Source organism: Tenebrio molitor, chromosome 6, assembly GCF_963966145.1.
Source record: "Tenebrio molitor chromosome 6, icTenMoli1.1, whole genome shotgun sequence".
NCBI lineage: Eukaryota > Metazoa > Arthropoda > Insecta > Coleoptera > Tenebrionidae > Tenebrio > Tenebrio molitor.
This window is the reverse complement of record NC_091051.1, coordinates 20,993,920-21,011,687: the sequence shown is the minus strand read 5'-3', so window position 1 is coordinate 21,011,687 and position 17,768 is coordinate 20,993,920. Positions and strand designations below refer to the sequence as shown.

Here is a 17,768-nt window from a genome sequence, read left to right as displayed (position 1 = left end):
AACTTGTTTTCAATGCGGTCGGCCAGGGCATAAGCGCAAAGACTGCACGCAAACGGGAGGTGAGACGTCCTCACGAAATCAACGACAACGCGCTATTGAATATAATGTTAATTACATCGGAGATAAGCCGAACAATAAATTTTTTAAACCTATTGAATTGTCTGGGTGCACGGAAATATGCTTCCTTGACCTTGGCAGTTCAGTCTCCTTGATAACAAAAGCCTTAGTAGACAAATTGGGTCTGGAGCCTGTCAGAGTCGGCGTTCCCGTCAGTTTGAAGACGTTACATGACTCAACTATACCGGTGGAGTACAAGGTCACTGCGCTTATTTCTATTGATGATATCGCCAAAGAAATAGACTTGTACATTGTTGACAAATGTGTCATGGGTGTCGAGATCCTCGTCGGGCAAAATTTCACGGAACTTCCCGAAATTTATTACAAAAAACAGGGTGATTCCTTGCTTTTCCGGGAACTAAGTCGCGCTAGTCAAAGTGTCGAGGAACACAGGAAAGTAAACGTTGGTACCAACGACCCTAAAGCCACTCAGCAATTATTAGCCCTTCTCGACGAATTTTCAATGTGCATTGCCAACGATATGTCGGAAGTCGGCAAAACTTCTACGACCGAAATGCACATAAAATTAACAACCACGCAACCGATTGCCTATCGGCCACGTCGCTACTCTGATAGCGAACGGATCAACATTCGTAAGATTGTTGACAAGTATTTACGAAGTGGTATCATCCAAGAATCCACTTCTCCGTATGCTAGTCCAGTGCTCCTAGTGGGCAAGAAAAACGGCGAGCAAAGACTCTGCGTGGACTATAGGGCGTTAAACAAAATAACGATAAAAGATAAATACCCAATTCCTCTCATCGAAGATCATTTGAGTAGGCTGGCGGGATACAGTTGGTTCACCAGTTTAGATCTGTACTCCGGTTATCATCAAATCCCGATGGCCAGAGACTCGATACCGATGACAGCCTTTGTCACGCAAGACGGACACTACGAATTCCTCCGAGTCCCTTTTGGGCTCACTAATGCACCCGCGGTCTTCCAAAGAATGATCAATACTCTGCTGGGAAATTTGAGGTTCACCAAGGTGTTAATTTTTATTGATGATGTACTGATTTTGGCTCGCTCTTGGCAAGAATCGTTAGAGACTCTTAAGGAGGTTTTAAACATTTTTAAAAGAAGTGGGCTGACTCTAAGGTTATCGAAATGTTATTTCCTAAAAACAAAAATCGAGTATCTGGGATTTGAGGTTTCAGAGTCAGGTATTCAACCGACGAATCGGCAAATAGAAGCGGTGAGCGAATTCCCAGTGCCCACAACCGTCCATCAGCTGCGTCAGTTTATAGGTTTGACCAGTTACTTCCGTCGCTTTATTTCTAACTACGCGGTTAAGTCAAAACCCCTAACGGAACTGTTAAAAAAGGACGTGCCGTGGTTGTGGGGAGAAAAGCAAATCGAAGCATTCAAGACCCTAAAAGACTACCTTGTTTCTAAGCCAATATTAGCATTATACGATCAAAATCTAGAAACGCGACTTTATACGGATGCAAGCGCGATAGGGATTGCCGGTATTCTGGTACAAGTCAGGGACAACCGGGAAAATGTTGTAGCATATTTTAGCCGACACACGACCCTTAACGAACATAAGTACCATTCGTTCGAGCTGGAAACGTTAGCTATAGTCAGTTCCGTGAAGCGCTTTCGACAATATCTGCTAGGTCGCCCTTTCACTATTATAACGGACTGCGCGGCAGTGCGGGCAACATTTTCCGAAAGCGAAGTGAATCCTCGCGTGGGTAGATGGGTTCTTGAGCTAAACGAATACAACTTTACCATTATTCATCGGGGCAATCAGCAAATGCGCCACGTGGACGCCCTGAGCCGCAATCCTCCGACCCCCGAACCAGCGGTCCACGTGGTGACAATTTCAGAAGAGGATTGGCTCCTGGCGGCGCAGCAGGGCGATAAGGAATTGCATCGAGTTAGAGAAATTTTGGAATCTGGTGAATGGGAAGATAATAAAAATATCTTTAGAGATTACGCGTTGAAAGGGGGAAAGGTTTGCAAAATAACCAATTACGGACTCCGCTGGGTAGTGCCCAAAGCGGCAAAATTTCAAATATTACGGATGGCGCACGATGATGCAGGCCACTTCGCGTTTGATAAAACCTATGAATTGATTTCACGCCAGTACTGGTTTCCGCGCATGCGCCGATTTATAAAGAAATACATTGATAATTGCTTGCATTGTATATATTTCAAGACGCCGGCCGGCAAACCCCAAGGTTCCCTTCATCCGATCCCCAAAATCGCAGTTCCCTTCCATACAGTTCATATCGACCACGTGGGTCCATTCGTAAAATCGAGGCAGGGTAACACTGAAGTCCTAGTCGCCGTAGATGCATTCACCAAGTTCGTCTTGCTCTACCCGGTGAAAACCACGCGGGCTAAGCACGTGGTGAGGGCCCTAAAGGACCTCACGAAAAATTTCGGCGCCCCTCATAGGATTATCAGCGACGGCGCAAAATCGTTTGTTGGCAAGGTATTTACGAATTTCTGCCGGAAAAGAAAAATCCACCACTACGTAAACGCCCCATCAGTGCCGCGGGCCAATGGGCAAGTGGAACGATATAATCGCACCCTTTTAAGCGCATTAGCTACCATGGGGGCGGATGTTGACGATGATCAGTGGGACGAAAACATTAATAATATTCAATTAGGAATGAATGGAACCATCAATCGAGCAATTGGGGTGACCCCTAGTGAAGCCTTGATGGGAATTCGAGTGTCGGCGAATAGAATGTTAGAACCAGGAGTTGACCCCGTGGTGGATGTGACAAAAGTCCGAGAGGCGATCGCTGAAAAGACGACCAGTTACCAAGCAGCACAGAAACTACAATTCGATTCCAAACGAGCACTATCAAGATCTTACAGCGAGGGCGATCTAGTAATGACAAAGATCGTCAGTCATCCGGCGACCGGTCAAAGTAAGAAGCTGCTACCAAAATGGCGTGGTCCCTTCAGGATAACGGAGGTGCTGCCGAACGAGCGATATCGCGTTGAGGACATTCCAGGCGCGAGACGCACCAAATTTCGATATCGCGGAGTGGCTGCCGTGGACAATCTCCGGCCCTGGGTCGTCTTCGCATAGCTGGTGGACGAATCGGATCGGGGAGTGAGTGTTCCCTCCCCGGCAGAGGTAGAGTAGGGTGGCTGCTGGGCCTGGGTACGTTGCTTGAGGTGACGGACCAGGGTGGCAAGGGCAGTACACGCGGGGATAGTCTGCAGCTATCCGCCATAATTTAGGAATTTGTACTTAGAGTTAAGCGGTATCGTTATGTATGTGTATTAATTGTTTCATTCCATTGGTAGTTGTGTGTTTTATCTTTTAGGTTAGGTATAAAAGCGAGTACGGCTAGAGTCCCGGATAGGGAAGGCATCCGCGGTGAATTGGCGTTTAATAACGAAATTTCCCAATCATTGTATCTTGTCTCGGACTGTGACTTATACGCTCTTTCGAGTTTCAGCCCTCAGACCGGGAATCCTCCGAGTGAGGACACTCTCAGGGTCAGGAATGGCCGTGTTGTCGGGAATTTGCCCTGGTAACCAGTCTACTCCAGATTAAGTTCTCGGAAGATCCAACGGCTGACGAAGCCGTTGGGGGGAGGAGAGGAAGGAGAGAGAGAAGACAGCGGGAAAAGGGCATTCGAGGTGTGGTTCTTGACTGGGGAAGTCACGTGAATTCTTTTGCAAAATTAGCCCAAGTAACGGATGCGCAAAATAAAGCTTGTGTAAAAAGAAGCCGAGTTTTATTTCGCGGAACCCCAAAAATTGTTTACAATAAGACCGTGTTTTATTTGTGAATACCAAAACAAAAGGGAAATTAAGGCTGAAAAAGGGAATTTTCAAGATAAGAGTAGGGAAATTTTATGACAGTCACCTGGCAACACTGGGTTGGATCGAGCAAACGTCGTCCCACGTCGTGTGGTGTGTTGTCGGATAGCATGGAACAAATGAGTACGCATTGCATTCAAATCTTTGTTAAATTTCTGCACACATTTCCGTCGCGTAGCGTAGTGTAGCGTAGTATCGCGTGGCGTGGAGCAAGTGGGTTCCCGGCATTATTCTAAACGCAAAAAAAAAACAAATGTAAGAAATAAATTAAATGTCAAAGAGGTAGGCGGTTGCCATAAATTTGATGCATAAAAAAATGACAAAAGATAACTTATATTCTTCATCTGTTTCAAACAATTCTTGTGAAACAAAGAGTAACACTGAAGAAGACAGTTTTACAGTATTTTTTGATGAGGAAGGTGATATGACTGATATACAGAGTGTCCCCAAAAAAGAAGACGAGTCCATAGCTCCCTTATTTATTGGAGGATTTTAATTATCTGTACACCAAATTAAATGGTTGTTAATAGGCTACAAAATGGCCTAATAAATTCAAGTATAGTCGCATGGACTTCAAAGATAAACTGTCAAAATATTTTTTTTCAAATGGGATTACATATTTTTTTTTAGTAATTCTGATAGAGATTTTTATTCTCAAAACTACAATGTATCACAAATATAGACTTAAATACCAAAAATTTACAAAAAAAAAATTAAAAAACGCTACTATCGTCTATGTTCTATGTTTTGCGCTAAACACTGGCGGCATATCTGCGCAATCCCACATGTTATTATTTGTCATTTGTTTTTCCAGCTACCTTAATTTGGTTATTACATTGTAATGCAATGCATTTTGATAGCTTTTCGCTTGGTGCTCGTCATTTGTTTCAAAAGTTAGTGTTATTTTTTTTATGTGAAGTTATACTTGTGATACATTGTTGTTTTCACAATTAAAATCTCAATCAGAATTATTAAAAGAAAATATGTAATCCCATTTGAAAAAAAATGTTTTGACAGTTTAGTCTTGAAGCCCTTGGAGCTATACGTGAATTTATTAAGCCGTTTTGTAGCCTATTAACAACCATTTGATTTGGTGTATAGATAATTAAAATCCTCCGATAAATAAGGGAGCTATAAACTCGTCTTTTTTTTTGGGGACACTCTGTATAATAATTGTGCATTTTTTATAGGTTGATATTTTTATATTTTCTGTTTAATTTTTGTATAAGAATTAATAAAATAAAACTATGTTAATAAGAAAAGTGTTGGTTCTTCAGGTTATTCAAAATTCGATAAATTATAGGTATACCACCTTTTCCTTAATTTTACCATAATTTTACAACCATTACACCATTATTTTCAACTATCAGGTAGTGTTGTAAATTAACATGTTAATTATGAATGATGTTAATTATCTTGTTATTTATGGTCAAATATGACCCAATTTGACAAAACTTATAAAGTGGGTACATTACTTTAAAACTGTACTTATATGGAAAATATTCAATCCAAACTATGATTTTCTGTCCCCTTTGTGTCTTTATTTGGTTCAGAAATATTGAAAAAATGCTGTTGCAAATGACAAGTGTGTCTTTGCAACCTGTACCCACTTTATAAAGTTGACCTAAGTTGCAAAAAATCACTTTGCAACTGACCTTCGAAAATTTACATAGTTTACTCTAAGGTGACTATAGTTGACTCAAGTTGGAAAAAACCACTTGTCATTTGCAACAGAATTTTTTCAATATTTTTGAACCAAATAAAGGCACAAAGGGACCAGAAAATCATACTTAGTTTGGATTGAATATTTTCCATAAAAGTACAGTTTTAAAGTAATTTCAAATTACTAATGCCATAAAAGTGCTGTTGCAAAGGCAAAGAGGTTTTTTGCAACTTGAGTCAACTTTAGTTGCAATACCTATGCAATAGAAATTTCGTTTGTGCGAATTTTATAGCGACCTTTTTTAGTAACATTTTAGTAATTATTTCACGACCTGCTGTATTATAACCGGCCTGTTCAAAAGTGTAATTTGAGTGATCCCCGCAGAGCGCTAGTGTACGGGCGCTTTTTGGGGATATTATCTTAAGTTTTTGTCACCGAGAGTTTTTCGCGTTCAAATGACATTCGAATTTAAAATCAAAAGTACAACAATACAATTGTATTCAGTATAGTTTTAGAAAGAAAATATGAACTTACTGTTCTCAATCTTAACTCTAAAATCATGTCTAAACATATTTTTCCGCATTTTTATTCTTTAGAAGCGCCTTAGAAGCGCCCGTACTGCGGCGCCCTCATCGGCGAAAATTGGCTCTTTCTCGGAAACATTTTCGCAATGCTTTTTTAATGAAACGAACAGGCCGGTTATCATACAGCAGGTCGTGAATTATTTATTTGAGGTTAAGTACAGCATTAATACGGGGTGATCAAGAAGGACTGTTTAAGTTGGTAACACTGGATCGTATTTTAAATCGTATAACAGGAGTAACTTCCGGTTGTTGGTGGCTTGTCGTTATTAATGATATACCTATATCAGATATTTGTCAAATAAACCAACAAAACATATCCGTTCACGATTGTTTTAAACACGCAGCAGGCCAAGATATTTTTTTGTTAGATTGGCGTCAGGTCCTGTCATATGACGTTTCGTTGTTAAATATTCACATTGTTGTTAATTCCGTCATTAATTTGGTTAATAAGAATTTATCCAGAACTGCCCTACAGATATATACTGTCGCGAGCAATAAATTTTAGTCGTCAATGTCATTTTAAAATTTCCCATGTCAACAAAGTGTCAAAAAAATGACAATCAATGTCATACAAATGATGATAGGTTATGTTACGACTGTTTTACAATGGAGCATTTTCGATTGCGTCAAAGAATGACCTTGACGACCAAAATTTATTGCCCGTCATTAATTTAGTTAATAAGAATTTACCCAGAACTGCCCTACAAATATGTGTTTCATTTCAATTACAATTTTACGATTATTGTTCCTAATGCGTTCAATTATTTAAAAAATGTAACAACTTGGGAGCAGTGTTCAATTGAATTATAACCTAAAATAGATTTATGAAGACAAATCACAATACTGCCAACTAAAATGTCAGATTTTCATAGATAGTCCGAATTTGAAATAATCGTGAATGGTTTATAGTATTATAGTTATATGATCTACTGGCTTTACTCATGCAACGTTAGGATTCGGGGTGGTACCTACTTTTCGATTCACATCAAAGTTTCATGTTAACTGTGGCACTACTCGTCGTTGTCGGACGCCTCCAAAAGTCTTTTCACAATATCACAATGTCAATAAATAACACGATCTCGCACATCTAGAACATAAATTCGTTGTTCAACCGAAAGCACGTGCACCACACCAGAAAGCATAGGTAGGATAGAGGAAAGAGGAAAGAGGAGAATCAACAGTATACGAGTTTCAGCGCCTCTAGTGTGTGGGACTTAAAAATAATAATGAATAAACCACGGCCTCCTTGATTTATAAGAGACTCGTCTCTTATCCGGCCTGTCGCATTCGATAAATGTCTGTTTTTGAAAATTCCCCATAGAGAAAATAAAATACTATAGAATGAAAAGTCCCTAATAAATTTTTGGAAAATCGTTTAGCGCACCCTCACCACACCGCAAGAGGGCGCAAATGTTTTAAAAAGTCAAAATTTTAAAATCAAAGTAATCTCAATAATCTAAAAATCAGTCAAAGCAGTGTCAATCTTTATGTCACTATCTTGTAATTCAAAATGAGGCTGTGTCACGTTCACAAATAATGTAATACCGCTGCTAAGATTGCTAAATTTGTTATTGAGAGAATCAAGCAAAATTTATATAGAAAACAATCAACAAATTGAAAGAAAAATAATACTTCAAGACTAAGAGATTAGACCATTATTTGATACACCTCATCTTATTAAAGGAATTAGAAATTATAGGATAACAAAGGATTTGGTTTGAGAAGTAAACGGAGAAATTTTAAGTGTGAAACTGGACCATATAGTGAAGGTTTATCTTTATGATTCAGCGTGGGGCGAATTAAGAGCCCTCCACAAAATTACGGACATGCAGATAAGATCCAAAAGATGTCCTATGCAACTCAAGTTTTGAGTCGTCATAATGGATTCAACTATCACGCTATTAGTTAACTGTGGTAACTTCTAATCACATTGTTGTTAACTTGTTAATAATCTAATATATATTTTAACTAACAGGTAGAAACAACCTAAATGATGAAGACTTGGGAACTGCAAAAACAATAACTTTTTTGACAAACTCTTTGATAATAAACTGGAGGGAAGGACATTTCGCCCACGTTCCTAGAAACCTCTTGCTTGTGGAGTTTACAAAAATCCGGGGCACACAAAATTTTGGCAGGAAGCAGTCTTACACTTACGCAGTATGTACCTACTTTGGAAAAAAATTTTTATTAAAAAAACAGCACTTTCTTCCATAAAAAAAAAATTGAATGAAAACATTGGAAGGATTTTTGGATGTATATTAAAATTTAGCAGAAAGTGGCAAGTGTGAGTTTTTTAGAGTTTGTAAAAAATGTTAATAAGATTCATAATATTTTCAAAATTATATTGAGTAACATAATTTCGGCCGATAATATTAAAAGCAAAATTTCAACGGTAATTCAAACGTACTTATGTTTGAATTACCGTTGAAATTTTGCTAATGTTAATTTTTCGTTCACTTAAAAATAAAATTGAAGATGAAATTATTGGTAAAATAATTCATTTAACCACATTTAACTATATTAAGGGGTAAAATTTAATTTTAAATGGTAGGATACGAGAACGATAGCATTTAGGAATAATATTTATAAAAATAAAGCAGAACTGTATTAAAGACGGTTGAAAATAAAATATCGAAAGTATTGCTGGCGTTTTAATTTGTTGTGAAAATTTGCGATGATAAAAAAAATCAAAGGAAAGGTAAACTCATCCAGTAGGCTGTGATTTTGCACCCTCACCAGGATAAGAGATGGCGGTAAACGCTTTGTGCCCAAAAAATGTATAGGGAGTTTGCGTTCTATATGTTCTTATTTTGTCTATGAAATTCCCCATAGACAACACAGTAAACCTATAGAACGCAAACTCCCATAGTTTTTTGTGTCCCGACGCCATCTACTGGCTTGTGGTAGGTGCAAAATAAGACACAGCCAGCTGGATATCCTGGCTTTTTTATTTATTTTAATTTTCAAAATAATTTATTTATAAAATCAAAAGACTACATTTATTGTGAAGTTTTTATTTTCAATTGTTTTCGATACATTGCCATTGCATTTTTATAAATTTTGATTTGGTGTTTCTTTTCCTCAATTGCGACAAACAGAGATTTATGGCTTCCTCACCTTCAAAATTTTGCTCTTTATTTTGACATCGAATTTTGCATGTAACGTTTTCGGTACATTGCAGCCCGTAGTTGCAGTCCGAATTTTGGATTAACATTCTGGCTTTTTATAATTTTGATTATGCTCAGCTTTTCTTATTTTCTTTTTGAAACTTTCACAAGAATTTATATCTTCATTACTACATAAAACAAGATTTACACAATTTACTTATAGCGCCTTCAGTAGAAATATCGTAGATCATTAGATCGGATGAAAATTCTATAAAAAATTGTTTTCAGTTAAAATAGAATTATTAATATTTTTTTACTATTACTGGAAGTAAGTCTGGACTGGAAAAGGAGGGAAGTTGTATTGAGTCGAGGGTACGGCCACATTCAGCAATCTATTGTTCGTGCCGAAGTATTTGCTGGTAAAATGAAGTCCACACACAGTGTAGCTGTTATACCTACACTTTAATAGGCTACAAAGTTGATAACTGCTTGTTACCCGTGTTTTTAATCCATTCCATAAAATGCCCAGGATATTTAATTGGATTTGAAAATCTATGGCGAGTTCCACATGGTTTAAATACCTTTGCACTCTGCAAATTCTCGTAACAGTAGATTTATTATTTATGACTTAATATGTCAAAATATATATATATTTTTTTAATTTTGGCATAAGTCTCCGCGATTTTTATTTTTATAAAACGGCAGCGTCCCCTGGCGGCTTGTGGTGGGTGCGTTTCCAAAAAAACCGATAAAATGCATAGGAGTTTGCGTTCTATAGGTTTACTGTGTTGTCTATGAAATTCCCCGTATAGTATGTCCATCTAGCGACTTTAATGTGACCCATATATTAGTATATGCAACTAAAAATACGTATGAATAATGACATTTTGTATAATAAATTGTCAATTTGAAAAACTAAATGCAGTCGAAACTTTAAAAAATGCCACAAACAAAGAAAAAATGTTGTATTAGTTCACGACATAAAGTTAACATTTCTTATCATAATCTACCCAATGATATCACTTTAAATGCAGCATAGAAGATAGGACTGAGAGATCATACTGGTAATATCATGAGTGCCGCAGAATATGCAAGTACTAAAATGTTACCAAGATTCCAAAATTTAAGGGTCAATGTAAATATTTCAGTCACCTTGCAAGATAGTTCTCTGGAAAAACTAGAAAAATTGTCTTCCTTTACTTATTTGCCAAGTATATACCTATTTTCAAATTGAGACGGCGGCAACAGCTTTTTTATGTGGCTACTTAATTATGAAAATAACGGAGGCAGTCCATGGATGTGATTATTGCTTGTCACATTTACAAGATTCAAATTCGAAAAAGAAAATCCCTTTACTGGAATTAATTTATTACTAAGATAGAGGAAGGCTAAGTTACCCCAATGATCAATTTGTGGGTCTAGTATAGTTTGGGAATGAGAAATTGGAATTTTAGTTTCTTCACTTGCAATGGGTTTTGGGAAGGTTAAACATTATAGATAATAATGAAGATTTACGGCTATGAGCAGTTCATTCCAGGAGGGACAAACAATCTGCATTTTGCCGATATTTGGCATCCCTTTTTAGTAACTAGCAGGTAGATAAACTTACACTATCGTAAATCTTCATTATTATAATCTTTACAATCTACCCATTGCAAGTGAAGAAGCTAAAATTCCAATTTCTCGTTCGCAAACTATACAATTTACAATAATTTCAATAATAGTAGAAATTCTACCAAGCATTCCAAAGGAAAATATAAATTTTGTTTTGAAGAATATCTTGGCCTCAATCTTTCGGGAAATCCACTAATTCTTTGTCCTGTTCATGGTAAAATGTGAGTGAGACACTTATTTAAAATTTAGAACTTCCTGTCATTGTCAATTTATGTAACTTGCACTCACAGACAAATAAAAAAAATTATAAAAAAGAAAATTGTTGAAATTAAAATTACCGTTCATAAAAATTCTTTTTAATTTGAGATTTTGAAAAGGTGTCAGATGTATGTGTGCGTTAAAACTGTTGAAAATGTTGAAAACACGTCTATAAAACAATAATTTCCTGCAAGGCAGGCAACCAATACAACACATAAGCCCCGTATTGTGGCGCACCCTATAAAACAAAAATAATGCCTAGAACTACGAATGCGGCAGGCCGGATAAGAGACGAGTCTCTTATGAATCTAGGAGGCCGTGGAATAAACTGTTCCTCCCGTTCCCCGTTAACCCCTCAGCAGCCCACGAACTGAATAGTTACGAGCCTCAAATACCAGAGGTCGCCACTTACACTTATATTTCTGCTTCCACTCTATCCTATGCTCTTTGCACCATGTTTGCACCACAGAATAGAATCAATCAGAAGACAAACTCTCTTGGGCGGGAAAAGTCCGCGCATCTAAGCCGCGCAGATGAAGCGGCCATAAGTTCAGAGTAGAAGTCAGTAGCGTATCATAACCGCGGTTGACACAATTGGTTTTCTACCAGTGGTGGCGATACATGAATAATATTAAGATGAGTAAGCTCAAAGGTGGCATGGTTTGTACGGTAAAAAAATGTGAAAACAAAGCCTACAACTGTAATTTGGCTTTCTTCACTTTTCCAAAAGAACATAATCGAGCAAGGTAAGAAACTAACGGGTGACTATTAAAATTTTCACTTGGAGTTGGCTTTGAACGAGTTTTTATTTTTTGTGTTACTTTAGACACACGCAAGAACGAACGACAAATGTCAGTCAGTACAATTGAAACATAGTTTTGAAATGTCAAACTTGTCAGTGTCTAAGGTGCAACGAAAAACAAAGAATGATCCATAGCCAACCCTAAGTGAAAATTTTAATAGTCACCCGTTACTATTATGTAGGTACTTTCATTAACTTTTGAACGTAATTTTTCTGTCACATAAAAAATACTCTAAATTATGCTTTACTGAAATTGTCACATATGGATGACAAAATATTGCGTTGTTAAGTATTATTTATTTATTTTCTATTTTTTATTAATAATTAAAACCTCGTTCTATTCCATTTGTGTGATTCTTGATACTTCTTGAATTGAATTAATTATATTCATATTCGACTCCGTACTTTGTAACATTTCTGGAAAAACTTTTTTAAAAGCGCCTATCACAATAATATCCCGAGTGCATGTCAAATTGTCGATAATTTAATTTTCTCGAGTGCGCGAAGCGCACGAGAGGAAATTATGAGACAATTTTACATGCACGAGAGGAATTTTGGCAGACTATTTCCTGAGAAAAATTTACATGGTAAGTACAAATAAACGTAATTTTGTGTGTCGTTGACAGTCATGACATTTGCACTGAACTGGTATCTAAGGGAATTTCTTGACGACCGTTTTGCTCTAGTGCAAATTATCGCTGTAATTCGATGTACTTTTCGCACAAATAACTCAAAACAATTTATGCGAGTCCGGACCTGAACCTCGGGCTCACATGTTGTAAATGCGGACCTGATATTCTACTCTATTATAATGGCTGCCGCTGGCTGACTGAGATCAAGGGCGATTTTGCCGACTTTGCCTTCTGATTGATTCTATTCTGTGTTTGCACCACACTGTGAAAGAAAAAGTAACCGAATATCTAATGCAACAAATGAGAGTATTGCATATTATGCACGAGTGAATTTTAAAATATTTATTATTATAAGGACCATATTTCATTTTCAATAAACGCGAAAATAATTCGATAGATAAATAAATAGGAATATTCACCACTTCTAATTTTCTTCAGTGTTGCCTTCTCAAAAGCCACATGTTAAATGAACATGAGAGTCATGAGCATGACCATGACTCATGAGACTGACTGACTGACTGACTGAATGCACAAAAGTTTTGTGACAAACACATAAGAGAAAAAAATTAAATGTTAAAAGTGGGGATAAAATTCACTACTACAGCCATGGATTTATTTAGTGTTGTGAGGTCCGGTAATTGACTTAGTCAATGACCCATTTGTCATTTGTCATTTATTAAATTTAAATTTCCCGCTTATAATGTTGAAGATTATAGGATAGATGATGACTGTTTGACTGATGAGATGAGGTTATGTTGGGTTGTCTGATTTCATTTACGTAGCTGCTGACAATGAAGAAATGGATTATGACAATAAATAAGTAAATTATGACAATGACAATTTAATTCATGTATAAAAAATCTCATAAGGCGCTGTGATTTTGTCAATTTGACAGCGGATAAAAGTTTGCCCGAACTTTTATCCGGCAAAAACACTCAGGTAACTTATACCTTTAGTTGCTAGGCATCTAATACCTTTACCAAATAAAAAAATTAAATTTGTATTGTTCCTAATTGTCTCGCCGAATTACACTCGAGGTTTCATTTAGTCAGGAAAAATATTTATTTGCAACTCAAACTAATTGCTTGACAATTAGACTCGAAAAATTGGCACGATAAAAGCACGACGGCCGTAGGCGTCGTCTAATTGCTAAGCAATACGTTTTCGTTGCAAAAAATATTTATCCGACTAAATGAAACCTCTTGTGTTATTACAGTCGAAAAATCTAAAAATCTAAAACTTTAATAAAGATCATTGTGGAAAACGATTATTAAGCTTTTTGTCTATTAGGAAGAAGTGGTTTTTATTTTTCAATCGTTTTTGTGTCTTCTTAACATGACATACAATATATTTTTATTTTCATAAAATACTTACCTACCTACTTTTTTAAATTCTAAACGAATGATTAAGTATTTTAAAAGAAACTAAAAAACTGAAAATACACACACACAGTTGTGTTGAAAGTTTTAAAGCGTTTTAAATTAACAAAAAGTTCAAATTCAAGCAAATATGTTAAAGAAAAAACAAAGTATAACTTCAAACAATTCAAACTTAACCTCACTTACACAATTTTAGAACAATAATTTATCGATCAATAAATCTTGTAAAAAATGGAATTAAGAACCATTATTTGGTATTAAAATAATCCTTGACATTGAAAGAATCATTTTGTGATGTTTAACTAGTTCCTACTTTTTGACCAATAATGACTGGTAATTGATTAATAAATCCATGACTACAGCACACACAGCGGCTGATCTGAACACTAATTTACAGAGCGCCAGATTCAAAATTTTATGATAATGGTTACTTCGAGGGACACATTTAAAAAACGAACTTTGATCGTGTTATTGTTTTCATGGAAGATGTAGAAATTACACAATTGTGTAGGTTCCTACATCTTGTTTCACAAAAACAATAGGAACATATAAATCAAGTTCGTTTCTTAAAGTATTAAAATGTGGTTAAAATAGATGTTAAACAAAAAAACATTTTAAAATAAAAAATATATTTATTGCCTGGTAAATGAAACACTGAAGTGATGTATACATTAATACGTGAACGAAAAACGTTGTATGTGCCCCTTTTTAAACAAATTGCGCCCACGGAGGAGTGTGAGATTTAGCATAGTTAAAGTTTATATGGAGAAGGAATGCAGAAAGATAAAAATGTATGTATAATATACAGGTGTGCCCCAAAAAAAAGGAGTCCATAGCTCCCTTATTAGCGGAGGATTTTAATTATCAATACACCAAATTACTAAATTCACGTGAAGCCCCAAGGGTTACAAGGTTAAACTGTCAAAAAAAAAAATTCAAATGCGAACACATACTTTTTTTAGTAATTCTGATTTTTATTGTGAAAAGAATAATCTATCACAAGTATACACTTACATACCAAAAATACAAAAAAAAGGAATCGTTTTTTAAATATGGCTTAGCCAAGCTGTACCTCATTTTTCCTATCGTTCGTATTTTTCAAATAACTCGAAAATTAATGCATAATGACGTATTTGTACACGCTCCTAGCTGACGTAATAGAACAAAATTTTAAAAACTATATGCAATGATTATAGAGGTATACTCTTTGATTAAAAAAAAACATCAATAACGTTCAAACTTAAAAATTTAATGAATAACGGTCGAATTTCGACCGCTTGGCGACCTCTAGTTTATATTATTTTTTGAATTTACTATAGCGCAAATGATGTTCATATGCCATAAGTGTGACGGGGTCTAAAGACTTCTTATCCTTTATGACCATCAGTTTTATACATTTACTAGGTACTACGTCCCTTTAAAATTAAATTAATTTCTTTAACCCAAAAGGAGAGAACGCAAGTCATCAATCAATTGTTGCAGAACGATGTTTGGCAAATTATGTTTTATACATTTTAATGGTATTAGGCAATTTTCCTCGGAAAGAAGTGTAACGAGACATTTGCTTAGTCCATTACGATTTCACACCTGTGGTAAAAGATGAAATATTTTACCAAGCATTAAAGTAACAATATAATTTAAGTACAGTCGGAACGTTATGGATGTGGATTGGGGACTTGTCGTTAAGTTGGCACTACCAGCAAAAGTAACTAGGCGCGCCAATAAGGTTATTGGAATTTATGACAGATCTCACTAATGTACAGTACAATCATAAGTTTTAAGCAACCTTGAGTTTGACAATCCATATCCAAAACATTTCGAGTATAGGTACCTGGACGAACCAATCTACCTAGATGTATTGGAATACTGCCTTGCTGACACAAAATCGTCGTTAATTTGACTACCGTCTGAAAACAGCAAAATGTTGCTGCAAATTCTACAATTGCCCATCAACTTTAATGATTTCCTTGCCACAAAACCCGCTACGTAGGTAATCGTACATTTGAAAATTTTTGTTGTTCCGCTAAGTGTAGACAACACTTCATTCCGCACATTTTTATCTACTTCATCACTAGTAGTGTCTAGTGTACCTATATAAAAGTTTACTAAGAGTAGGGCAAACAGCGTGATCCAATTTGATTGGTGGATCACTTTTACCACAGCCTATTTATTTATTTTATTAAAATATACGTCATTGTGACATTCATTGCCGTTCGTCAAATAACAACAATGACAGGCTGCAGTGTAGAAGGATGTAAAAACAGAAGCGAAGATGGTATAATTTTCAAATCTATCCCGAAAAACCCATATAAGCGTTCTATTTGGACAAAGCACATGAATAGAACGCCACCGAAGAATGGAAGAATATGTGCAGACCATTTTTCAGAAGATCAGTGGGCAATTTATGGGAAAGTACTGAAGAAGCATGCTGCACCTTCTATTTTCGGCTTTCCGAAGTTCTCATTAAATTCAAACATAGAAGAAAAAATGTGTGCTGCGTTACCGGATAATTTAAACCAATTTAAAGAAAATTTTGATCACGTCCGTCTCCAAAAAAAATTTCAGAATTTAAAGAAGAGATTGATGATTTTTAAAGTAAATAACAAAAAATTAAGTAATGCCCTCTACTTACAAAAACGTCAAAATAAAGAACTAAAAGAAAAATTGGAAAATGTTTTTACAGAAGATCAACTTCAGGCCATTAGAACAAAAAAATTCAGAAAATGTTCAAACGAAACTTTAACCAAATCACGGAAACTTAAATTTGCATGTGGAACCAGTGGATATACCATGTTGAGAAAAATGAAATTGCCATTTCCAGCAATTCGCACATTAAATTATCATTTACAAAATTTACAGTTTAAGTCGGGAGTTTTAGATGATGTTATAAATTTTATGAAAATTAAGATAGAGACATTCAATAATGATTTTGTTAAAGATTGCATGTTAGTTTTGGATGAAATGGATATAAAGCCTGGATTAGACTATTGCGTTCAAACCGGAACATATGTTGGCAATATTACTTTCCCTCAACTTAAAGGTGTAGCCAGTAAAGCTTTGGTAATTATGCTGGGAGGAATTTCAACCAGGTGGAAGCAAATAGCCGCATTCTACTACACGGGAGACAGCACCAACGGAATGATTCTAGGAGATATCCTATTAGAAATTTTTCAGAAAACCAGTGAAATAGGCTTAAAAATTCATTCTGTTACTTCTGATATGGGGGCTGCAAATCAAGCTATGTGGAGAAAATTTGGAATAATGGCTGGAAAACATCGTGCCACTAAAAATTTTATTATAAATCCTTCTGATGGACGAAAAATCTACTTCTTAGCAGATGGGCCACATTTATTGAAAAATATTAAGAATTGTTTGGTGCAGAACAAAAATATACAGTTATCACCATATTTTATAGAAAAATACAAATTACCAAGCAATCTTGTGAAAATTGAACATATAAAAACATTTTGTGATGAAGAAGAAACTGTGGATTTAAAATTTGCACCAAAATTAAGCGTCGATTTATTGAATACGGGACATTTCAACAAAATGAAAGTTTCCCATGCATTAAATGTGTTAAATTGGGAAATGAGGAAACAAAAAATTTGTCAGGATTGTATGTTGGCTTTAGGATCAAAAACTAAACGAATTACTATTAGACCTTATTCTAAATTTGTAACTCTAAAGGAATACAAAGCAGGATGTCTGTTTTATGTGACGGACAAGACATTTCAGACTGCAATTTTAGTAGAAAAAGCATTTTCCAATTTAAAAAAATATTTAAAGAAAAATAGCTACAGCGGAAATATATTGA

The 17,768-nt window shown here is 35.8% G+C and overlaps 1 long non-coding RNA gene across 1 annotated transcript; it reads left to right on the top strand.

Annotated features, from left to right (window-relative positions):
- Positions 1-7,374: 7,374 nt before the first annotated feature.
- LOC138133617 (uncharacterized) lies at positions 7,375-10,467 on the top strand. The gene is made up of 3 exons (XR_011160441.1): positions 7,375-8,073; positions 8,135-10,363; positions 10,418-10,467. It is a non-coding gene; the product is annotated as an uncharacterized lncRNA (long non-coding RNA).
- The last annotated feature ends 7,301 nt before the right edge of the window (positions 10,468-17,768 follow it).